The sequence below is a fragment of the Piliocolobus tephrosceles genome, chromosome 1, assembly GCF_002776525.5.
Source record: "Piliocolobus tephrosceles isolate RC106 chromosome 1, ASM277652v3, whole genome shotgun sequence".
NCBI classification, from domain to species: Eukaryota; Metazoa; Chordata; class Mammalia; order Primates; family Cercopithecidae; genus Piliocolobus; species Piliocolobus tephrosceles.
The window spans coordinates 46,466,302-46,493,482 of record NC_045434.1 but is presented as its reverse complement, the minus strand read 5'-3'; positions in this window follow the sequence as shown (position 1 = coordinate 46,493,482).

Sequence of the window (27,181 nt, the reverse complement as noted above, 5' to 3'; positions counted from 1 at the left end):
AGTTTAGAGTCATATTGCTATTTAATAGATCATCAGGAAACCAAAAGCATTGTTTAAATAATATATATAGATTTTACTTATGTTATATATATTTGAGTTTAAAAAGCCAAAATATAATTTATTTATGGTAGTAATCTTTACCCCTTTCTCTCTTTCCATCTTTAAACTCTGTTTCTGAAAATTTATCTATATGTCACTGTCAGAGAAATAATTCCTGAAAATATCTCTAGAGATTAAGTAAAATAATTATTCATTAGAAAATGGTTTTGTTTCATTTTTCAATGACTGACCATGGAAACTGGAGATCATAACACAACCCATTATGTATGGATGGCAAAGATAATAAAATAGGATATTAAGTAGAGTTCCCTAAAATTGTGAGGTATATTTACTTGAAAGAGGTATGCATTTAAGTACAAAAAAATAATCTAACATCATAAATGGAGAAATTGTGCTACCAAAACTGAACAGATATATTTTTCTTCCACTTTTTAGGTAAAATTTCCATGGGGAATAAAGTAGAAGGGATTTGATTTCTAGATCAGATTCCTCTGTTCAGTAGCTTTGGTGATTTACCCTAATGTGGTCTTCCCACTTAGTAGAGAATCTGGAGGTGAGACAATAGGGAAGCAGCAAAGAAATTTAAAGTAACTTGGCTATCAGTAGGGAGTGTTTCTATCTCCCTGAGTGCAGTCGCAATTATTTGAAATGCTATTGAGCAAATGCTGTGATTTGCTCTAATTCTTGTCTTCCCCACCCACTACAGATCCCTCCTCTTTTTGGTTGAACAACTAACAACAACAAAAAGAGTATCTTTTTTAAAAAAGTAGTATTTTTTCAGCTTTAGAGGGTATATTTACCCATGAAATCTTCTTTTGGCCTAACATGTATTTATGGTGATATGTTATTTAAAAAGGGAAGTGTTGCCTCTTCCAGTTGTTAAAATCCCTTTTTCTATCTTGATAGTCTAGGAATTTAGATTTACAGAGTACCAATAGAAGCCCAGGTTTCTATCATAGACAACTATCTTAACCGCACTAATCAAATTCAAGAATGGTGCTAAATACTACAAAGCTTCCATATGTAACCATTCAATCTGAACTCTAACAGTAAGTATAAAAATATAAATATTTGATAATTTGAATTGTATCATATATGCTGGCAATATTTACACAGAGATCCAGGATGTGCACCAAGAAAATCTGAGCAATTTAGATGTCCCATTTCTTCTCAATTTCTATAGGAGGTAAAAGAAAATGGGGTAGCTTGAATTGTTTTCTTGCTACTTAGGTTAGACAAAGAAGGCTCCCTTTAGTAACAAACTTCTTTCTTAATCTCTTTGAAACCAGTCTTTTGGAAGACTAGAAAAATATGCTATGAAAAATATTAACAACAACAAAGTCATCAAAACAATCTTGAAAACACCAAGGGAACACAGAAGCTCAAACTTATCGCCTTTGAAAAGATGAGCATGTATGACACAGTTCTATCAATCTTTGTTTTGTAACAATATTGTCACCTTATTGATTTCAGTTATCTGATATATATGTTCTTAAAAAAGGTATTAATATTACTTTCTAATATAGAAGGCACTGGAGTTCTTCACTGGTACAAATTAAACTTTAAAATAAAAGTCAATAAATACACAATAACTGGTTTGTACTTTCAAACTTTGAGACTTTAGTATAATTGAAAATGTGATTACTGCTGATAAATACTTGCAAAAATTCCAATTCAAAGGCAACAAGTTATTTTGCTAAAAAATAGAGTTTGAAGGATCAATTTACAGGAAATACTAAACAGAGGGATGTTTCTTTGATTTTCAAACAACTCATTTATACCAGATGTGTTTCTTACATCATTTAATGGCACAAGTGTACTTCTACATTGTTTGCAATAGCTACCTGACTTATCACTTCATTGAAGTTTCAATAAAAGGTTCAGTTTGATGTATTTTATCTTTCTACACTAACATAAAAAGGACTTAGAAGTTCAAAATAATTCAGCACTGGGGAAAATAATAAGAGAAAATTGCACTGGATTTAGAGGTCTTTCTAGAGATTAAAAAAAAAAAAAAATGACTAATAGCCAGTTAGCAAATGTCAACTGAAAAGAAAATGCTTAACCAGAAACTAACCAATAAATGGTTCTGCAGTTGTTTTGATAAGTGCATAAAAATGACAAGAAATACCATAGAATCTGTACAATGACAATGAAAATTATTTGGAACATTTGTGTGTACATATGCATGTACATGTATTCATGTTTAAAATGTTGAAACATAACACAATTTTTTTATATATACATCCTCTAATATGTTAACCCTCTAATTATTGAGGATTTTCAGGTTACATTAACAGCAAAATTTATCACTTTAAAATATTGTCTCTTAGGCACTGTTAAAATATAGCAGTATATTTTGTTGTAATGGAATTAGAAGACCTAATTGAAACATTTTTCTTCTATATCCTAGTGTGTATATTTTTTTCTAGAGAGAAACTGAAGATCATGGTTCCTGTTTTTGTGTGTGTTTGTTTGTTTGTTTGTTTGTTTAATATCCAGTAGTACAGAGAACACAGGTGATAATTTGACATCTCAATGATGAGTCTATAAAGAGGCTGCAGAGAAAAACAAAACAGGAAAGCCATCATAATTTTGTCATTAAAGATAAATATAATAAATTGCATATTATTTCAACGAGATACAAGGAGAAATTTTACAAGTTTTAGTTCATTATAAAGATGATAACATAAGAATTAAGGTTCTTCATCAGAAACAGGTCAGCAGCTGTGAGATGGTTGATTAAATAAGAGCTTTGTCTTGTAGATTATATGTCCAGGTTACCTTTCAGACTTTTCTACAGCAAAAAACTGGAAGAAGACAGAAACATGTTTAAAGTTTATGGAACACATCTGGAGAATTAAGAGCTCCCCTTCACTTTCTCTCTTTCCTTCTCTATTTCTCTCACATGCTCTGTTTTTAATCATTGTTATTATTATACTTTAAGTTCTGGGATACATGTGCAGAATGTGCAGCTTTGTTACATAGATATAAATGTGCCAAGGTCATTTGCTGCACCCATAAACCCATCATGTAGGTTTTAAGCCCCACGTGCGTTAGGTATTTGTTCTAATGCTCTTTCTCCCCTTGCACCCCACCCCCTGATAGGCCCCGATGTGTGATTTTCCTCTCCCTGTGTCCATGAGTTCTCATTGTTCAGAATAAAATATCTAAAAATACAATTTACAAGGGACATAAAGGACTTCTTCAAGGAGAACTACAGACCACTGCTCAAGGAAATAAGAGAGGACACAAATAGAAAAACGTTCCATGCTCATGGATAGGAATAATCAATATCATGAAAATGGCCATACTGGCCTAAGTAACTTATAGATTCACTGCTATTCCCATCAAACTACCATTGACTTTCTTCACAGAATTAGAATAAACTATTTTACATTTCATATGGATCTAAAATGAGCCCATATAGCAAATACAATCCTAACCAAAAGTACAAAGCTAGAGGCATCACACTACCTGATTTCAAGCTATACAAGCCTACAGTAACCAAAACAGCATGGTACTAGTACCAAAACAGATATATAGACCAATGGAACAGAATAGAGTTCTCAGAAATAACACCACACATCTACAACCATCTGATCTTTGACAAACCTGATAAAAATCAAGCACTGCAGAAAACATTCCCTACTCAATAAATGGTGCTGCAAAAACAGGCTAGTCATATGCAGAAAACTGAAACTTGACCCCTTCCTTAACACCTTATACAAAAATTAACTCAAGATGGATTAAAGACTTAAATGTAAGACCTAAAACCATAAAAAACCCTAGAAAAAAACCTAGGTGATATCATTCAGGACATAAGCATGAGCAAAGGCTTCATGACTTAAACACCAAAAGCAATGGCGACAAAAGCCAAAATTGACAGATAGGATCTAATTAAACTAAGAGCTTCTGCACAGCAAAATAAACTACCATCAGAGTGAACAGGCAACCTAGAGAATAGAAGAAAATTTTTGCAATCTATCCATCTGACAAATGTCTAATATCCAGAATCTACAAGGAACTTAAACAAATTTACAATAAAAATCAAACAACCCTATTGAAAAGTGGGTGAAGGATATGAACAGTCACTTCTTAAAATATTTCTACTTTTCAAGAGGTTACCGTTTCTTAAAGGTGATAAAGTCATGATCTACTTATGATTATTTTTAATGCAAAGATGTTTATGCTGGTACCAAATTCAAAAGAAGTATATAACTCTCACAGAATGAGGAAATGGGCTAGAGAGTAGGTAGCCAGTGAAACATCTTTAATTTTATGTTCTGATTAGGAATTTAATATAGAATCTCCATATAAACATTTAAACATTCCAGAAATGTATAAAGAAAGAAGTCTTATATAATCATATGAATCAGATATACAATGAAATATTTGTAATGACTGCTTATTCTATCCATATCTATATGTTTACTTATCTATCTATAATTCCACCCATGTATCTTCATACTCCCTTTTGTATTTTTCTATAAAAACATCAGGTAGGAATCACACTGTTTATATATTTACACACTGTGTTCACCTCACAATATTATTGTGAATATTTATTTATCATGTAATATACTTTAAAGCATAATTTTCATGACAGCATGTTCAATCTTATTTATGTAATTTATAATTTTTTATGTTGAATATTAAATTATATATCTATATTATGATTAAGTTCCTTATAACAACTTTCTTGCCTATAACTGTAATTATCAATGAAAAATAAATTACCAGAAATAGAATTGTTCTTGAAATGCCTTGCCTAATCACACTATTGAAACTTTAAACCACTTTCTTCCCCTATCTGCAGTATATGTATATACCAAAGAATAATTTTTTAAAAAAAGTATGCAGTACTACACATCTCATTAACCATGGCCTTTTCACATTTATATCTCTGTTGTTTAGCAGAGTGCCTTGAACACAACAAAAGTTTAACAAATGTTTGTTTTATTAGGTGGTTTCTTTAATTTAAACCTCTATTTTGGAGATGGTATAGCTAAGTGGTATTTATTCTAATAATTTTATTGAAAATTCTTCCATTTAATAATATTGTTATAAATTGGTTATAAAAACTGACTGATTTTTATTTATCAGTAAGTCATTCTGCCTTATTTCTTGAGGAATATAAAACTTAATATTATGCTAACTCATAATTGAGTTAAGATTGAGCTGATTTTGGCAGCTGTCTGAAATGGTACAGTTTAATTTCATTGACTACATGACATTGGGATATTCATGAGAATACATGCTTTTGAAGCTGCTTGAATATATATATATATATATATATATATATATATATATGTCTATATTAGAGGTGTAAAATCTGGCTAATAATGTGTGTATATATATCCACTTAAAAATATACATGCAATGCATTTTTTCAGGACATTTCACATTTTAAAGATTTGATTTACTGTCTTCTCATAAAAGAATGAGAAGAACTCCCTAAGAGGGTGACAGGCCTCTTGCCTGAGAAAAAGTAGTCAGAGGTGAGTTGTAGTTGCTTTTTATAGGAAATACCCTCTGTGTTCAGTATTATTCATTTTATTTACATAGTTGAACCATGTACACTTTAAAATTAGAGTTTCCTAAACTATATAATGTTAAAACAACTAGTGTTGCGGTTTAAATTTATTTTCTTTTTAAAGCAAAATCAAGAAGATTGCTTGGTTTTTTTTTGTTTTGTTTTGTTTTGTTTTTTTCCAGATTCTTGCTCTGTTGCCAGGCTGGAGTGCAGTGGCACAATCTCAGCTCACCGTAACCTCTGCCTCCCGGTTTCAAGAGATTCTCTTGCCTCAGCCTCCTGAGTAACTGGGACTACAGGTGTGCACCACCATGCTCAACTTATTTTTTATTTTCAGTAATAAAATTTTGTATTTTCAGTAGAGATGGGGTTTCACCATTTGGCCAAAATGGTCTCTATCTCTTGACCTTGTGATCTGCCCGCCTTGGCCTCCCAAAGTGCTGGGATTACATGCGTGAGCCATGGGCCTCTTGATTGGTTCTTTTATTGTCTCTGAGTCACAGAGATTTGCTCTCTAAATTAAAAAAAATATATATTTTGACTGGATGCTTATATTCTGTATTTATATTCCTGTAGTTTATATTCCTATCTTCCTTATTTCATGTTATTTCGGTAATATCCAAAGCCAATGTGACATTATTCAATTAAAGTACATTTGAGCACGAGTAAAAATAGTTATTATAATTATTGTCTCTAATACTGTAATATAATATTTATAGTTTTATCTTTAATATCACTAAATCCTCACTTTGTCATGAATCCCTCACCTATGATGTCAGTTGTGTTAACTCAGTATAAGATACTTTAGTTTTGTGAAGCTGAGGATAATACAAATTTGAGATTATTTTCCTTTCTTTGGTGATGAAATAGAATATTTCAAGTGTGTTTTAGCTGGTGTTTTGACAGGGCTTCCGGATTAATGAGGTGAAGGATTGGACCATTTTGTATCTCAAAATAGAATAATCAAACCAGACCAAGTTGTCAAAAACAACCGTTTCAGAACTCCAGAAATTGGCCTGATATCGACCTGGCGCAGTGGCTCAGGCCTGTAATCCCAGCACTTTGGGAGGCCGAGGGGGGTGGATCACTTGAGGTGAGTAGTTCGAGACCTGCCTGGACAAAATGGTGAAACCCTATCTCTACTAAAAATACAAAAATTAGGCTGGCATGGTGGTGGGCGAGTGTAATCCCAGCTGCTCAGGAAGGCTGAGACAGCAGAATCACTTTCACCCGGGAGGTGGAGGCTGCAGTGAGCAGAGAGCATGCCACTGCACTCCAGCCTAGGCGACAGAACGAGACTCCATCTTAAAAAAAAAAAAAAGAAAAGAAAAGGAAAAAAGTTCTGGAAATTGACTAAAAGAACACAACAAACTAAAAAGCATTTATTCAAGAATAACTATTATACCTTGGGTAAGAACAATGGGAGTCATAACATTCTTAGCAGGACCTTTCCTTACTGCCTGTTTAGAATTCCTGTCAGGGAAGGCCAAGCTGTGAAAACTGGCATCTCTGCTGCTGAAGTGTGCTTGCTCGATTTGTAGTGAAGAATGAAAATAATATCATGACTGAGTAACTGTCTGAAAATGTAACAATATCAGTGGCAAACGAAAGGGAAAAGGACCATCACAGTAATTCTCCTATCGCAGTCCTGGTTGGGGAAAGTAACAACCAGGCAGACTGCCCAGAAGCTTAACAGGGAAATCTGGGAAATGAAACAGTAAAAAGGAGCCTCTACAAGATGTTATATATCGCTGGCAGTCTGGAACGCTGCATGAACAAATAAGGCTACATAGGAGAGATTAGGGAGTGGTCTTGAAATCTAAACTTCCACAGCTAAACTTGAAGCCATGCACATACACAGAGGAGATGGAGAGGGCCTGAAGGAAAGTAGAAATCCAATTAGATATGTAAACTTCCTAATTTTTTATTGTGGTTCCATCCTAAACTGGATTTATCAGCAGAGAATGGGAACTTTACTTGTTCATGGTGTTTAAACTCAACCACAAATCATGAACCGACCACTAATTTGTACTGACACTGAAGTGACCCGTAGGAAAACAAACTTAAATTTAAAGCAATAATAATAAAAAAAATCAGTGACATCGGCATTTTTACTCTTATAGAAAGGCACACTTCACAAATTGAATCCAGGCAAATTACTAAACAAAGAAACAAGTAAAGCAGCAATGAACACAACCCCCTTAGAGAAAAATCAGAATCCAGAGTGGCTGCACTATATAATAATGATAAAAAAAAAAACTACTAACTAACATAATACAGTGTTTTTAATTACTTCACCACCTAACAGAAAAACATAGTTTTTTTTTTTTTTTTTTTGAGAATATACATAATACTCTCCAGGATAGATTGATAAGCATTAAGACCAATGTAAAAACACTTAATAAGATTAAAAATCAAGCAAAGCATGTAATCAGACAAAAGGTAATTTATTAGATAAAGCATTTAACAAAATTTAGTTCACTTTCATGTTTTTTTTTTAATGCCCAACGCACCAGGAATACAAGGAAACAACTTCATAATAATAATGACAGTGTATGAGAGGCTTACAGGTAACACCATATTGTGTCCGGAATTGGTGGGTTCTTGGTCTCACTGACTTCAAGAATGAAAATGCAGACCCTCGGGGTGAGTGTTACAGTTTTTAAAGATGGTGTGTCTGGAGTTTGTTCCTTCTGATGTTTGGATATGTCCAGAGTTTCTGCCTACTGGTGGGATCATGGTCTCACTGACTTCAGGAGTGAAGCTGCAGACCTTTGCCGTGATACAGCTCTTAAAGGTGGCATGTCCAGAGTTGTTTGTTCCTCCTGCTGAGCCCGTAGTCTGGCTGACTTCAGGAGTGAAGTTGTAGACCTTTGTGGTGAGTGTTACAGCTCATAAAGGTAGCGTGGACCCAAAGAGTGAGCAGCAGCAAGATTTATTGCAAAGAGTGAAAGAACATCTTCCACAGCGTTCTTTCGTTTTTCGAGACAAATCTTGCTCTCTGTAAAATGGACCAAACTGAGTCAGCAGCAGCAACCTGCCTGGGTACCCTTCCAGGCTGCTGCTGGCCCACATGGCCTGCTTTTATTCCCTTATTTGGCCCCACCCATATCCTGCTGATTGGTCCATTTTACAGAGAGCTGATTGGTCCGTTTTACAGAGTGCTGATTGGTCCTTTTGGACAGAGTGCTGATTGGTGCATTTACAATCCCTTAGCTAGACAGAAAAGTTCTTCAAGTCCCCACCTGACCCAAAAGCCCAGCCGGCTTCACCTCTCAATCTCCCCTCTAAACAGGACACCCCAAATGCTGTTGGGAATTTGGCTGGTGACTGCTCTAGCTACTTCCTGCTGGATAGGGGCAAAGAAGGGGCCCTGCAGTAGTAATGTCCTCCAGAGGCGAACTCTTTAGGCCAGTGGAAGGGCCAGTGGGTTTGTCCAGGGGTCCTTGGTAGAAGTTATTAGTTGAACTCATTTGGGGTTCCATTTGTAAGACCATCTGTAGCTTGATGGCCTTGATTCTAGAAGAAACAAATTTGACAAGACGGTTAAGGATACAGGGCCCAAAGGCGAGTAACAGCAAGATGGCTGCCATGGGACCTAGAAAGGGGAGAATCCATGTTGCCCAATGCCCGAGGTTGGCATAATAGTTTGAAAGGTGTTGTCTGATTTCAGAAGCCTTTTCTTGTAAACCTGGGTGGCATCTCGCACTATCCCTGACTAGTTAGTGTAAAAACAACACTCTTCCCCTAAGAAGGTGCAGAGTCCTCCTTTCTCAGCAGTGAGGAGGTCTAGATCTCGGTGATTTTGGAGAGTCACTGCTGCTAAAGAGTATATTTGGGATTATAGAGTATGGATAGATTTTGTTATTTCTTGCAAACTGTCTGAGAAATCCTTTGAGAGTGTGTGGTAGTAGGATAATGAAGTAGATAAACTGGCTATTCTGGTTCCTATAGCAGAAGCCATTCCTAACTCTATAAGTAGGGCTATTAGTTGTATGGCTCTGCGCTGACAGACTTGAGCTTTGAGGGGTACTGATAGGGTCTGATTTCCATAAGATTAGAAGTTAGGATAAGATATGTTACACTGTTAACTTTTTAGCAAACTTTACTTTTGTTGAAAACCTTGTAAGTTTGGGATTTCAATTATTCTTTTCTATTAATAAGACCCCATTCAGTCCATATTAATTTAGAATTGGTATAGATGGCTCCTTCCTGATTCTGTAAGTACTTTAAGATTTGGCTGAGTGCAAACAACTTGCATATTTGAGCAGACCAATTATTAGGCAATTTTCCTAACTCTGCTTCTACAAGAGTTTCCTTATCACTTACTTAATACCCATTGTGTCTTTTCCCCTTAATTGCCTAGGAGGAACCATCTATGGTCCTGTCCTGAAGGGAGCTCCTCCTATGTCTGGTCAGACCTTTGTATGGTAATTAGTTAAGATTTAGATCCCCTGTTAAGAAAACTGCTGGGTTAAAGATTTTTGATAGGAAGGCTACTGGTTGTCAGGGGCCTCAGTGCTTTCAGGCTATGCCCTTATTTACACTGACAACAAGGTGGTATTGGAGTGTTATAGGGTTACAGAACAGACCTTCAATTATAGGTTTTAAATTTACCCTGGCTTTTAAAGGAATAGGGTACACTGTTTTTTCTTTACTACTTCTCTCTCTCTCTTTGACTTCCTCTTTGTCTCTCTCTTTCTGACTCCCTCTTGGTCTCTGTCTCTTTCTTTCTCCCTTTGACTTTGTCTGTTCCTTCCTCTCTCTGTCTCTCTCTTTGATGTTCTCTCTGTCTCTTCCTGTCTCTTTCCTTTGAGTTCTATCTTTCTCTCTCTCGCTCTTTTTCTGACTTTCTGTCTCTTTCTCTCTTTCCTTCTTTGACTTTGTCTCTCTCTTTCTCTCTGCTGGTCTTTCCCTGCCTCTGTCAGCCACTTATGCTGTTGTTCTTTCCTCTCCTTCCCCTTTTGATGGCTTCAGTAGTGTAAGACTGCCACCTCTTTGGGTTTTTGTGCTGCATGCAATAGCTCCATGATTCCCTTGTGGCATTTAATGGGTTTTCCCCCAAATATTAGGAACTCCCTTTCTTTCCATATTGCAGCATGGGCATGTAGGATTAGATAAGCACACTTGCTATCTGTATACACATTTATTATTTTTCCCTTTCCCAATTCTAAGACTCGGGAAAGTGTCACTACTTCTGCTAACTGGACGCTGGTCCCTGGGGGAAGAGGCTTACTTTCAAGTATGGTTACATCATTACCTGCCCTTCATATCCCATTTTCCACAAATGAACTTCCATCAGTATATAGGTTAAGGTCAGGCTTAGCTAAGGGGACTCAAAGAGATTATCTCAGGTGGTGTAAGTTTGGACTACAATTTGTTGGCAGTCATGCTCGATTGGTTCCCCATCCTCTGGGAGAAAAGTGGCAGGATTGAGGGCCATGCACGTACATATTTGAGGCACTGGTCCTTCAAGGATTATCACCTGGTATCTAAGTAGGTGGTTGTCTGATAGTCATAAACTTCCTTTGGCACCTAGTATGCCATTTACATCATGAGTAGTCCAGACAGTGAGATCCTTTCCTTGTATTACTTTGTTATTCTCTGACACTAAGACAGCCACCACTACAACTACCCTTAAACAATGAGGCCAGCCTTTTGCTACTCCATCAATTTCCATACTTAGGTATGCTACTGGTTGGGGGATTGTCCCACAAGTCTGAGTAAGAACTCCAAGAGCTCTCTCTGCTCTCTCTGTGATGTATAAAGAGAAGTTTGGTCCTGTGGGAAGGCTTAAAGTTGGAGCTTGTACTAGGGCCTTCTTTAAGGTTTTGAAAGGTGTTTCTTCCTCTGGTTCCCATTATACTAGATGAGCATTTGCCCTCTAGTTCTCATTGATTAGAGTATAGAGGGATCTGGCTATCTCGCTGTATCTGGGTATCCACAGTCAACAAAAGCCGGTGATTCCAAGGAAACTCTGCAACTATTTTAATGTCTTAGGGTGAGGATAAACCAGTATAGGCTGTATTCATTTCTTGCTGAGGGCCCTGGTTCCTCTGGCTAACATTAGGCCTAGATATTTGACCTGCTGTAGGCAAAGCTGGACCTTCGACCTAGACACCTTGTACCCTTGATTAGCTAGAAAGTTCAAGAGATCTAGAGTAACCTGCTGGCACGAGGTTTCTGAACTGGTAGCCAAAAGTAAATCATCCACATGCTGAAGGACCAGAGTGCCTGGACTTGAGAAGTGGCCTAGATCTCCGGCCAGTGCCTGACCAAACAGGTGAGGGCTATCCCTAAACCTTTGGGACAAGACCGTCCACGTAAGTTGGGACGTGCGGTCTGTGGGATTCTCAAAGGCAAAGAGAAACTGGGAATCAGAGTGTAGGGCAATGCAAAAGAAGGTATCCTTGAAGTCCAGAACAGTGAACCATTCTGCTTCCTCTGGTATTTGAGAGAGCAAGGAATAGGGGTTGGGTACAACTGGATATAGAAGAATTATTGCCTTATTGATGTTTCTAAGATCTTGCACTAGTCTCCACTGACCCTTCGGTTTTTGTACTCCTAGAATTCGGTTGTTGCAGGGACTGCTGCGTTTCCTTACTAAGCCTTGAGCTTTTAAATGTTTAACAATATCCTGTAATCCTTTATGAGCTTCAGGCCTTCAGGAGTATTGCCTTTGAAAAGGAAAAGTTGGGGGGGAGGGTGGTCTTTTAGTTTGATTTGGACTGGGCGGGCATTTTTTGCCCTTCCAAATTGTCCTTCCAATGCCCAGACTTTAGGGTTGATTTCTTCCTCAAATAGGGGACAACAAATTGGTAACTTGTTCCCCATGTTCACGTAGATAATAGCTCCAGCTTTGGCTAACACATCCCTCCCTAATAAGGGTGTGGGACTTTCAGGCATAACAAGAAAGGCATGTGAAAAGAGCAAAGTCTCCCAATTACAGCTGAGGAGGTGGGAGAAATACCTGGTTACAGACTGTTTTAGGATTCCTCAGATGGTAACAGACCTTGAGCACAGTCATCCAGGACAGGAGATTAGCACTGAGAAGGCCATGACAGTGTCCAGAATGAAGTCAATTTCGGGCCCTCAATGGTTAAACGTACCCGGGGCTCAGTGAGGGTGAAGACATGAACTGGTGCTTTCCCTGGGCACCCTCAGTCCTGTTGGATCATCTGTTTAGGGGCTTCTGACCCAGAGAACCTTTGTCCTCTTGGGCAGTGCATCTTCCAGTGATTGCCTTGGCATAGCAGATGTGGACGAGGGGTGGCTTGTTTCTCTTTGGATAATCTGTTTTAAAGTGTCCTTGTAAACTACACTGATAAAAAGCCCTACTGGGTGATTGGCCTGTTCCATTTTCTGTACTCTCTGAACCACTGAGGTTTGGTTGTCTGAGGGCCATGACTAAGGCTGCGGCCTTTCTCTGATCTCACTTTTCCTTTCGGGCCTATTCCTCTTGGTCCCTATTATAGAACACCAAGGTTGCCATGTTTAATAATGCCTCCAGATTTTGTTCAGCGCCCAGGGCTTGCTTTTGGAGCTTTCTCCTGATATCCACAGCTGATTGGCTAATAAACTTATTTTTTAGGATCAATTGACCCTCAAGTGAGTTGGGTGACAGGGGAGTATATTTTCTTAAGGCCTCCTATAGGTGCTCGAGGAAGGCAGAAGGATTTTCTTCCTTTTCCTGAGTTACGGTGAACATCATTGAATAATTTGTGGGCTTTTTCCTAATCCTCCTTAGTCCTTCTAGAACACAGGTCAACAGATGTTTGCGACTCCAGTCCCCATGATATGAGTCAAGGTCCCAGTGGGGATCCATACTGGGGACAGATTGCTGATTGGTAGGGAATTTGTCCATTTCTTTGGCTTTCATTCTATCATTTACTTGACTAAGATACCAAGTATCTCTGAACTCTTGGGCTGCAGCTAAAGCCACATTCTTTTCATTAAAGGCCAGAGTTTAATCTAACAATAGCATGACATCTCTCCAAGTGATATTTGAAGGTTTACCCTAGACCCTGTGGGACATCTATGTACCTATCAGGATCATCTGAAAACTTCCCAGGTCTGCCTTTCTCTGCTTTAAATCAGAGAGGGAGAAGGGGACATGTACCCAGGTTGGGCCAAATTCCCCTCCCCCTACAGCTTGAAGGGAAGATAACCAATAGCCCAGGGGTTTTTGTGGTCCTTTGGATATTTCTTTGCTTATTTCCTTCTGGGTGGGAGATATTAGAGGAGGCTTATCATTAATAGGAAGGGGAGCTATAGGGAGGCTAGGGTATGGAGGTATGCTGTGAGGTCTTCCTATGGGCTGTAAATTGCAAGCTTTGCATAGCTGTGTATTCTCCTTCAATGAAAAGAAAGCCTGGACATAAGGTATTTCACTCCTTTTGCCTTCCCTCTTACAGAAAAGGTCAAGCTGCAGGATAGTGTTGTAATTTGTACTTCCCTCAGGTGGCCATCTTTCTCCATCAGAGAAAGAATATTGGGGCGAGGCCATAGTATAGAAAAAAATGAGCTGCCTTTTTTTTACGGTTAGTGGATCAAATTGGTCCCAATGACTTAGGATGCATTTCAAGGCTGCGCCTGTTGATGCCTGAGTGTTTCCCATATGAAAGACAAAACTGGCCGGGCGCGGTGGCTCAAGCCTGTAATCCCAGCACTTTGGGAGGCCGAGACGGGTGGATCACGAGGTCAGGAGATCAAGACCATCCTGGCTAATATGGTGAAACCCCGTCTCTAATAGAAAATACAAAAAAGTAGCCGGGCGACGAGGCGGGCACCTGTAGTCCCAGCTACTCGGGAGGCTGAGACAGGAGAATGGCGTGAACCCGGGAGGTGGAGCTTGGGGTGAGCTGAGATCCGGCCACTGCACTCCAGCCTGGGCGGCAGAGCAAGACTCCGTCTCAAAAAAAAAAAAAAGAAAGACAAAACTGCCCATGGTTTTGGTTTGTTTGTTTTTCCCCCTGCCCAAGAATCTGCAGCTGTCCCTGGACCCTGCTGCTTGGAATAGTTGTGCTCATCAATGCAGCAGCAGAAACACATCTTGCCCAAGAACCTGCAACAGTTCCTGGACCCTGCTGATTGGAATAGTTGTGTTCACCGACACAGCAGCAGAAACACTAATTTTCCTCTTAGACCACAAAGAGGACTGAGGAAGGTCAGATTTAGTGACCCTTACCAATGCAGTCTCGAAAACCTGCACCCTTGCTTCTCCTCCTAGACCACAAAGAGAACCAAGAAAAATAGGATTTAGTGGCCCTTACTGACGCATTCTCGAAAATCTGTTAGAGTCCTAAGCATTCTCCTGTTAGTACTGGGACATTACCTTTGTCCTATACAGATGTTATGCCCCAAACATGAAGTGGAAGGCCATACCCTGAGGGAAGGGATCTCCAAGGTTGGAAGAGTGATGCCTTTTGTACTCACTTATTTGAATAGGAAGGATACAATTTCTGAGGCTCCCCATATAATAGCTCAGGAATAGCTTTGGTTAGGCCTGCTTGTCTGAGGAGGGATCCTAAAATTCCAGAAGCTCCCCTCTTATGATGGGGCTTTGGGCAAAAATTATGTCTTTCTGATTGGTAAGCCCAGGTGCCTAAACAACGTAACAGAGTCCTGAAGTTTATACTAGAAATAATTCTTACAGGAGAAACTAGAAAAGCACCAGAGACAGGAAGTGGTTTTTAGAAGCAGGGCTAGCCTCAGAGAAGAGAGGCAAGAGGAAGTTTGGCAGGCATTAGGACCCAGGGGGCAAGGGTCAAGACAGATAAGATACATGGGGGAGTCTCACTTGGGCGACATGCCTTTGAGAGTTCTGCTCACAAGGCAGGGTCAACCAACTTGTTGTCAGGACCCTGGAATTGAATGGCTTTCCTCTCTATCGACCCTCAGCTCAGCCCAGAGGTGCAGAAAAAGCAGATGCTGGTTCCAGGCAAACAAACGCTCCCAACTAGAAGGGTTAAGGGCTGTTAGAGAGCCCTTTTCCAGAAAGCCTGACACCCGTGTCTAGTCTTGCAGCTGCACTAGTCGTTTTTAACTGGCCAACAGGTGCCCAGTATTTAGCTCCTGAATTCTAAGGAAAAATAGGACAGAATAGCAAGCGAAAGGGGTCCAATGGTACTCATCACTTGGCGATAGGTGATTGTCCCTTCATGGTTGCCAAAATGTGTCCAGAATTGGTGGGTTCTTCATCTCGTTGACTTCAAGAATGAAGCTGCGAACCCTCAGGGTGAGTTTACAGTTCTTAAAGATGGTGTGTCCAGAGCTTTTTCCTTCCAATGTTCGCATGTGTCCAGAGTTTCTTCCTTCTGGTGGGATAGTGGTCTTGTTGACTTCAGGAGTGAAGATGAAGATGTTCAAGGTGAGTGTTACAGCTTTTAAAGATGGCACACCCAGAACTGTTCATTCCTCCTGGTGAGCTCATGGTCTTGCTGACTTCAAGAGTGAAGCTGCAGACCTTCACCATGAGTGTTATAGCTCATAACAACTCTGGAGTTGTTCATTCCTCCCAGTGGGTTCATGGTCTCCTGGCTTCAGGAGTGAAGCTGCGGTCCTTCGTGGTGAGTGTTACAGCTCATAAAGGTATTATGGAGTCAAAGAGTGAGCAACAACAAGATTTTACTGTGAAGAGTAAAAGAACATAGCTTCCACAGAATGGAAGAGGACCCAAGCAGGTTGCCACTTCTGACTTGGGTGGCCTGCTTTTATTCCCTTATTTGGTGCCATCCACATCCTGCTGATTGGTCCATTTTATGGAGAGCTGATTAGTCCATTTTATAGGGAGGTGATTGGTCCGTTTTACAGAGTACTGATTGGTCCTTTTTGACAAAATGCTGATTGATGCATTTACAATCCCTTAGCTAGACAGAAAAGTTCTCCAAGTCCCCACCAGACCAAGAAGCCCAGCCAGGTTCACCTCTCAATATGTAATGTTCAAATTTTGAAAGATTTTATGCTAGGAAAAGGAAGAAGATAAGGATGCCTTCTTTCACCAGTTCACGCTAACACAATATTGAAAGTTATAGTCACAGAAATTAAGAAAGAAACAAAAGTAAAAGACAATTAAATTGGAAAGAAAAATTAAAATGATTTCTGTTCACAGATGGCATGATGCTATATGAAAAAAAAAAAAACTCTAAAGAATAGTTCACAAAAGAACAAATTGTTAGAACTATTTTAAAAATTCAACAATGTTGCATGCTACAATGGGAAGAAAAAATTGTGTTTCTATATAGTAAAAAATAAAAATAAAAAAAAGAAAACCATTCCATTTTATATAACAATAAAAAGAATAAAATGCCTAGAAAAAACGTAAGGGGATAAAATACTTATATACTGAGAACTACAAAATGTTGGTGAAAGTAACTAAAGAAGACACAAGTAAGCTCAAAGATATTTATGCTCATGGACAGAGAGACTTAATATTGTGAGCATGACCAAATGCATTCTACAGACTCAATGCAATTTCTATCAAATCCTAAAGGTAATTTTTGCTGAAATAGAAACATCCTTCCTAAAGTTCATTTGGATTCTTAAGGAACCCAAGTAACCCTAACAATACTGACAATAAATAATGAAGTTGAACTATTCTCACTTCATGATTTCAATACTTACTACAAAGTTGTTATAATAATCAAAATAGTGTATTACTGGCAAAAAGACAAACATTTAGACCAATGAAATTGAATAGAGAGCCCAGAAATAAAACCACACATATATGTTCAAAGGGTTTTCAACAAAAGTGACAAGAACATACAATAGGAAAAATAGCCGTCTTCTCAGAAAAGGAAAATGATATAACTACATGCATAATAATGAAGATGAGTCTTTACCTTATATATAGAAAACTTAACTCAAAATATTTTAAAGATTTAATCATAAGAGCTAAAACTATAAAACTCTTTAAAAATAGGGAAAATTCTTCACGCCACTCAATTTGTCAATAATTACTTCTTGAAATAATATCAAAAGCACATATAATGTAAGAAAATTAGATAGATTGGACTTGATCAAAATTTTTTAAGGATACTAAAAACAGAGTGAAAAGGCAACGCATGGAATGAGAGAACATATTTGCAAATCATATATCTTATAAGGATTTAATATCTAGAATATAAAATAAACTCCTATAGCTCATCAGTAACACAGAAACCCAAACAACCTAGTTTTCAAAAGGGGAAAGAATTTCAATGATCAGTTCTCCAAAGCCATTGAGTATATATATATATATGTATATGTATATATATGTGTGTGTGTGTGTGTGTACGGATAATGCTAATGATATATTCAATAATGTTGTGAATATACATAATGCCTTGAATTGTACATTTAAAAATGGTTACAATAGTAAATTTTACATTATGACTATTTTACCAAACTGAAACAAAGTTAAAAATATTCTAGGAGAAAAATTATTCCTTCCATGTATATGTGTACACACACACACACACACACACACATATAACACTATATATATGTATTCCTTCTGTGTGTGTGTATATGTGTGTGTGTGTGTGTGTGTGCATATATATAGACATAAAGAAGGAAACAGTAGACAATGCAGACTACTTGATGAGAGAAGGAGAAAGTGGGGCATGGGTTGGAAAACTACCTGTTGGGTACTGTGCTTATTACCTGAGAATAATTCACTACCTCCATGCCATAAACCACAACATCATACAATATATCCATGTAACACACCCATACATATACCTCCAAATTTAAAATGAAAGTTGAAATTAAAACCAACCAACCAACCAACCAATGAAACAAAACCAAAAAACCCAGAGAAAATTTCAAAAGCATATTAACCATTTAAGATCTCAGGAAAATCAGTAATTGCAAAGTTAAATTCTTTAGAATTCAGTTTTGCACACAAATATAAAATCCACGAAGACTGCTAATCTTTTATTGCAAGTATTTGAACATTTCTCTCAACAAATGTTCTTACCAGGAAAAAAACAAACAAACAAACAAACAAACAAACAAACAAAAAACCACAGAGATATATATATAAATGTTCAATAAGCACATGAAAAGATATTCAACGTTATTAATCATTAAGGAAATGAAAAGCAAAAGCAAAATGAGATACCACTTCACAAATGAATTGCTATTATAAGAACAAAAACAAAAACAAATGGAAAACAAGTGTTGGCACTAATGTGAAGAATTTAGTAAGCTTGAGCACTGCTGGTAGGACAGTGAAATGATGCAGCCACTGTAGAAAGTGTACATTTCCTCAAATAATTTGTTTGCTCAAATAATTATAGAATTAGCATTTGAGTCAGCAATTCAAATTCTGTGCATGTACCTAAAAGCAATGAAAGCAAACACCTGAATAGATATTTGCACACAAATGTTTATAGCAGAATTATTCATAATAGCTACAAGGTGGAATCAACCTAAGTGGTCATTATAAGATGAATGGATAAATGCATGTTGTGTTGTGTGTGTATATGTACCCCCTGAATTTAAAACAAAAGTTGAAATTAAAACCAATGAACCAACCAACTAACCAACCAACAAAACAAAACCAAAAATCTCAGAGAAGATTCCAAAAGCACATAAATCCTTTAGGATCTCAGGAAAATCAGTAATTGAAAAATTAAATTCTTTAGAATTCAGTTTTGCATACAAATATAAAATATTGTATACATACACACATACACACACACAGGAATATATTCCAGACTTTAAAAGGAATAAACTTCTAATACATGTTTCAACATGGATGAACCTTGAAAACATGGTAAGTGAAATTAGCCACAAAGAATGAGCAAATGTTGTATGATTTCACTTATCTGAGGTACATAGAATAGGCAAATGCATAAAGCTAGAAAGTAGAACAGTGTTTACCAGACGTTGGGAAGAGAGGGGAATGAAGATTTACTGTTTTTTGGGTGTAAATTTTCCATTTGAAATGATTAAAAATGTTCCAGAGATGGATGGTGCTAATGGTATATTCAGCAATGCTGTGAATATACATAATGCCCCAAATTACGCATTTAAAAATGGTTACAATAGTAAATTTTACATTATAACTATTTTACCACAATTAAAGAAAGTTACAAATATTCTAGGAGAAAAAGTATTCATTCCCGTATATTTTAACCAAGTACTTTTCTAGTGCTCCTTCCAATTCAAGAGCTAATTTCTGAGTGATGGCCCTGTGTGGTAGGTTGAGGTTAAACTGGAGCCCTACGGAGATCTTCAATGGCACCTTCCTATAATAGTCTCTTACTTGAGCCAATCAAAGGGCATGCAAGCAAATCCTCACAGATTATGTAATTATCTTTAAATAATGTTGCATATAATTTAATTTAAAATGAGTAAAGAATGTGTATATCACACAACTTTTGCTTAAGTTCTTTTAAGCTAACGAAAAGAACTTTATTTTCATGAAGGTGCTTAAGGTGACAGGAGCCCTTTCTCTTAAAAACTGTTAATATTATAGCTTGTGAATAACACTATTATTTTGCATTGTGTTTTTCTGTGTTAAATCTTTTATTCTGTTAGTGACAAACATTTGAAGTATATTACAAATTTTCAACCGTAAAAAAATATTGCTGGACTCATTCTAGCAATATTTCCCCAATTAACAGTTCAAAGTCTGGAAATAATTTTCATTAGCTCTAGTCTTTGGCCACTGGGATTTTGACTCCATCTGCTGAGTCATCTTTCCTTTTCATGAAAAGTAGCACTACAGCTGAGTGGTTTTATCAATTTGCTTCCTGGCTGTAGAATTTAGGGTATCTAATAGCCTTCCTTCATTTGGTACTCTCTCTGTCCCTTTCAGTCTACATTGACAGTATGTTTACTTCAATAAATTTCTCAAAAATGTTGGGGTATAGCGTTAATTACATTAAATTTTATTTTATTAGACAAAAGCCACATCTACATGTTTGTCTGAGATAATTTATCTTCTATTTTTGGCTTCTATTCAGTTGACAGAGGGACAACACCTTTTACCTTCTCCTAGAGGTTCCCCGATTTCATTGAGAAGAACTCCAAAAAATATCCTTAATCTATTAAAACAGAGTGTGTACTCTAACTTTTTGGTCTTTCTGAGGTCTCAGCAAAAGATTATTATAGTCACACACTCAACTTTTTCTCTATAACAAACTTTCGGCAGCAACTTTTGACTTTTGGCCCTTTGCCATCAGAAGAGCCTGAGATTTATAAAATACTATATATCCTGGCTTATTTCTGCTTAAAAGTCCTCTTGATTTTCTCTCCTCTCTTGCTTTATACCACAAGCAGCAAGAAGAAACCAGCTTTGTTTAGAAATATTTTTAGCTGTATACCCAAGTTCATCACTCACAAGTTTAGCTTTCCAAATAACTGGAGAACACTATTTTACTAAGATTCTGCCTCCATAAAACAAAATTATTCCTTCCTTCAGTTTCTAATAATATGTTTCTTACTTTCTTCTGAGACATCATTGATAATATTCTTAATGTCCAGATTTGTGATAATATTCTGTTAACTGTGATTTAAGCTTTCTGTAAGGCAATTTATCATTTCTTCATAATGCTCCTTTACTTTCTTCTGAGCCCTCACAAGCATGGTCTTTGATGTCTACTTTTCTACTAATAGTCTGTTTGAGGAATCTGTGATTTTTCTAGTAGTCTCCCCAAACTTTTTTTTCAATTTTTCTTCCAGCATCCACCTACCTTCTGACTACAAAGCCATTTCCACATTTTTAGATATTCTTAAACATAGTACCCAACTCTTGGTAACAAACTGTATTAGTCTTCTATTGCTGCAAATTTGCAAAACAAATTATCACATACTTAGAAGTTTAAAAGCATTTATTATCTTATAGTTTTGCAGATTAGCAATCAAGGTGTTCTCCACAAGATTCTCTTCTTAGTGTCCCACAGGCTGACATTAGTAAGATATGGCCAAACTGGATGCTTACTTAGAGATTCTGGATAAATATTTGCTAACAAGCTCATTCAGCTAGTTGTGAGAATTTAGCTCCGTGCTGTGGTAGAAATGCGGACTCCTTTTTCTTGCGGGCTGTGAACTGGAGAACACTCTCAGCTCCTGGCTACTTGCAGTTCTGGGCCATGTGCCTTCTCACATGCTCTCTCACATGCTTTCTCATGCCATAGCCTGTAGCGGGATGCCTCATGTCAAATTTCCATCATGCTTCCTACCTCTGACTTTCTCTCTGTGATCATAGAAAACTCTACTTTTATTGTGTTCATGTAAATGTCTGGCCTACGTGAATAATCTCCCTGTCTTAAGGTTAACTGATAAATGAGCTTAAATAAAAGTACAAAATCCTTTTTGCCATATACATTATATAGTTATAGTACTAACAATAGAGAATAAATATCATGGGGCCATCTTAGAATTCTACCTAAAACAGAGCCCAGAATAGGAAGATACAGAAATGGAAGCAGAAACAACTGATGACATGATGTCAACATATCATCCAAAACTGCTGAAAGACTTCCATTCACTGATTTTTAAAGAGCTAGAAATCATGAGAATAATAAATTTTTAAAAAGCAACAAATAGGAACATCATAGTAAAGCTGATTTAGAAATAGTAAAAGGGTTAAAAAAACAATTAAAAACAACTAAATAAAGGAGACAGGTTACTTCAATGTGACAATATTAAGGTTCCTTGCAATAGAGAAAAACAAGAAAACCTGTCCTTACCCCAAATGAAATGGTATCTTAAAACTACTATAAGACACCTGGCTACTTATAATTATATATCTATAAAATATCTTTAAAAAGTATAATTTCTCACATAAGTTTTCTATGCAAAATGTGTATAATAATAGCAATATTTTAATAATTGCTTTTGTATTAATGAATTAATCTATTTAATAATAGCAAGTATAATCTTAAGGGATACTAGACAGTTACTTAATATGAAAATAGTACACTATTTAGGCTACAGTTCCCACAAGTGACTGATGGTGCAATAGACCCCAGACACTTGCCCCCACTAACATACCATCTATCCTGTCAGTTTCCAATGGAAAGGTTCTCTGTGAAGTGGGGCTTACATGTGAGCCTTGGAGACTGGCGGTAGTTTGGGGGTATAGCAGAAAGCAAGAATCTTTGCAGGTGATACTCATCTAGGGATTTCTGATATGGAAGCCACTGAAAAAATCAGGTAGGCTTTGTAGGATTCAGAGCAACGATGACTACCAAATACTGTAGAAATTCTCTAATAGTTTAACTATATGTTTCTGTGTTCATGAAATAGATTTTATATTGTGAATATAATCATAGTTGTAGCTCACATTATTGAAAATGTACTATATTCCAGGCCCTGCTAAAGTACTTTATTTGCATTATATTTTCTAATTGCCAAAACAAGTATGAGGTATACACTCTCATATTGATTTTTACAGACTTCACTGTATACCAGTGAGGTCTGAATCTGAAGCCGTACTCTTAATACACTGCATTATATAAGAACATTTATAAGATATTACTTGCAATTTTTGAAATGTCCTAAAATAGTAAAACTCAAATTACTTATGATTTATCATTACTATAGACTGAATGCTTATGTCCCCATAGAATTCACATGTTGAATTTTGGAGGTGGTACTTTGGGAGGTAATTAAGTCAGAGGATAGAGCCCTCATTAATGATAATAGTGACATTATAAGAAGAAACTGGACAGTTTACTTCCTCTCTCTGCTCTCTCCTGTGTGAGGCTCCAAAAGAAGATGACGATCTGCAAATTAGTAAGCAGGTCCTCACCAGCACCAGCACCAAGATGCTGATTTGCCAGCATCTTGATTTTGTACGTCCCAGCCTCCAGAACTGCGAGAAATAGATGTTTGTTGTTCAAGCCATCTAGTCTATGATATCTTTTAATAGCAGTAGAAATTGGTCAAGGCAATCCTTAATATGAAAAACCATGCAGGTATTTGTATGTGGTAGACTTAAATGTATCCACATGCAAACACTTTTGACATACTGCTAAGTGTAAAACTAAAAGCAAGTTGCAGAACAATGTGTAATGGAAATAACTAGATATATATATGAAAAGTAAATCTGTAAATTCATAGCAAAATTTCTGGAAGAAGGCCAGGCGTGGTGGCTCATGCCTGTAATCCCAGTACTTTGGGAGGCCAAGGCCAGCAGATCACCCGAGGTCAGGAGTTTGAGACCAGCCTGACCAACATGGAGAAACCCCATCTCTACTAAAAATACAAATTTAGCCAGGCACGATGACGTATGCCTGTAATCCCAGCTACTTGGGATGCTGAGGCAGAAGAATTGCTTGAACCTGGGAGGTGGAGGTTGTGGTGAGCCGAGGTCGTGCCATTGCGCTCCCGCCTGGGCAACATGAGAAAAACTCTGTCTTAAAACAACAACAACAACAACAACAGTAACAAAAATTTCTGGAAGGGTACGTTGGTTACCTGAAGGAGGGTAGCAGGATGATGAGTTTAGTGTATGGGGGTCAAGAGAATAGAGGAAGGGGAAACTGAGTTATGTTACTCTTATACTTTGTTTGGCTTATTTATTTTATTTTTTTAAGAAAGACTGTTTTCCTATTTAATGTTGTAATAAAAATAAAATGTAAGAAAAAATTATTGGTTGATTTTTTGCTTATTAATAGAGAAAATATTTCATTGTTTTTAAATGTGAGACAATTATGCTTTAACCAAGATATTTAGATGTGAAGAGACAGACTCTTTATGAAATCATAACAGATTTATTTCTGTTGCTTGTGGGACCTCGAGGATGAAGAGAGTAAGGAGTTCTTTAATAGCATACCTGTAAACTCACTTTTCTAGAGTGTGGGCAGTGTTGCTTTCAAAAATTTATATTATGTATTCTGATGCTATCTTTACATAATGTATACATAAGAGAATAAAGTAAGGAATATGGATTAGAAGAACAAATAATTGGACATGCATATATGTTTATAAACTTGTTTTATATAATTTATTTACATGCACAACAAATTTCTAGCTAAAATACAGGTGCAATTTCAAAACTCATACGATTAGATCACGCCAAGTTGTATGCAGTTTCAATTGTTGACTGACCTGAGAAAATAAGCTGATAAAGCAGAGAACATAAATGTGAAACAATGTCACAGATAATGAAAATGAAGTTTCAATGAAGATGTGCAAGAGTGATGACATTGCTACTTTATATTTTTTGGAGAGATGAAAGTTTAGTCTTTACAGAGCTTTAATAGAATAATATTCTACTCTCATGAAAATTGGATATAGCTAAATTCTAGATCCAGAGTTTCCCTATTCCTATGGTGAAATAAAATAATATGCACATGGGAAAAAAAGAAATCATAAAGACAGCATTACTTAAAAAAATGAGTAGCAATTAAAAAAAAGAGATCAGATAATATTTAAATGCATTTAGTAATTTGGAAAGGCCTAAAAATGACCTGAAAATTTTAACACAAGAGAAACAGAATGGCAATTAAAAATGATGAAACTGATTATTGTACTTCATATCTGTATCTTCAATTATCAAAACTTCCTTTAAATGTGAAATTAAAGAAATTTGAAGTTTCTAATGTATAAAGAGAAGAGATGGTAAACAACAGAAAAAATTGTTTTTTTGTTACACTCTAGCTACATTTATATTTGAAGTCAAACATCACAGTAAGGTGTTAAACTTATGTTCTTTGCCAGTTTCACTCCCTGAAATTGTTTGTCATCAAAGTCCTCTATGTTGATGCTAAATTATCAACCTACAATGCAAGGTGGAAATGTGATGATTGTTTGATGGAGATCTATATGACACCTAGACTGGTTATTTTCCCTCTTAGTAAGCATTGATATGTAAGTGCTCCTAAAGTTCAATGCCATACAATTTAATAAACAAAAATTTTAAATTTAATGATATATTTATTTTAATACAAAGCAAATGTATTGTGACATTTGTATGTGTATTATGCTTTTATATTTATACAAAATATACATAGTGATATATTAACTAAGCTATTTTATACTGAAATAGAATTGCATTATATAGATTTCAAATCAGATGTGAATGACAAACATATATGAATATTAATTTCCCATTCTTTTATGAATATAATAGTATGTAATGTACAAATTATAGCAAATTGATTCATTCATTTCACAATCATTTATTAACATCTACCTTAAGACCTTCAATGGGCAGATAACCTGTTATCCTAAGTAGACTAACCAGCCTCATTCATTAACTTTAAACCCCTTAAAAAGAACACCTAATGAATTTGTATGCATGTAGTAAAATTTTCATAACTCTTTCACAGAATTTTGTTTAGAAAAAGGCCAGTGAATACCAAGATGAATGTACTATTTTATTTGTGAGAAAGTCAAGAATCAGAAAGTTTAAACAATTTGATTAAAGGTTTGTTAGTTTTAGAACTTTAGAATTACCCTACTCCTATCTTACTACACAACTGTTTCTCAAACTGGGATCTGTGGACACGTGCTCTTACAGACATACTCAGGGAATTATCCTATATTCTATTGAATCTTTTAGTCATCATCACCCTAACTTTGTTGCATTCTAAGTGATCCATGTTTCAGTAAATGGCAGTAAATAGCAATTCAAATTTGCTAGTTGCTCAGGATAAAAATGGCAGTGTTATCCTTTACTCACATCATTATTTAATACCACAGAAGCTGTTCATTGGAAAATCCTCTGGTCTCTATGAGGAATCAGCAAATGTTTTACCTAAAGTGGAAGATTCTAAGTGTTATAGTTTTTGTACGCAATATCACCATTGTTATAAACACTCAACTCTGCTGTTAACAATGTGAAAGCAGCACTAGACAACATGTAAAAGAATGGGTATAGCTGTGTTCCAATAAAATATGACTTACAAAAATTTAGACAAAGTTATGGTTTCAACCAAGTGTTATTGTTTGTTAACTCTTTTAATGACTTCTCAAATGTATTCTGAATGTGAAAATCTCTTCTTAATATACACATGGTTAACTCCCTCATATTTCAAAACAAGCACTATGCTACTATCCCATTTGGTCTTTCTGAACCCAACACACCAATGTCAGACCATCGGAACATTTTTATATGAAATTCGCTTGGATCTGTGTTCTCACCCAAATCTCATGTCAAATTGTAATTCCCAATGTTAGAGGTGGGGCCTGGAGAAGAGTTGATTAGATCATGGAGACAATTTCTTATGACTGCTTTAGCACTATTCTCTTGGTGCTGTTCTTGTGATAGTGAGTGAATTCTCATGAATCTGGTTATGTAAAAATATGCAGCATGTCTCCCTATCTTGCTGCTGCTCCTCCATTGGGATGCCTCACTGCCCCTTTGCCTTCTGCCATGACTGTAAATTTCCTGAGGCCTCCTAGCCATGCATTCTGTACAGCTTGTGGAACCATGAGCCAACTGAACCTCTTTCTTTTCTTTATAAACAATAGTCTCAGGATTCTCTCTCTCCTTCCTCCCTTCCTCCCTCCCTCCCTCCCTCTCTCTCTCTCTCTCTTTCTCTCTCTCTCTCTTTCTCTCTTTCTCTCTTTCTCTCTTTCTCTCTTTCTCTCTTTCTCTCTTTCTTTCTTTCTTTCTTTCTTTCTTTCTTTCTTTCTTTCTTT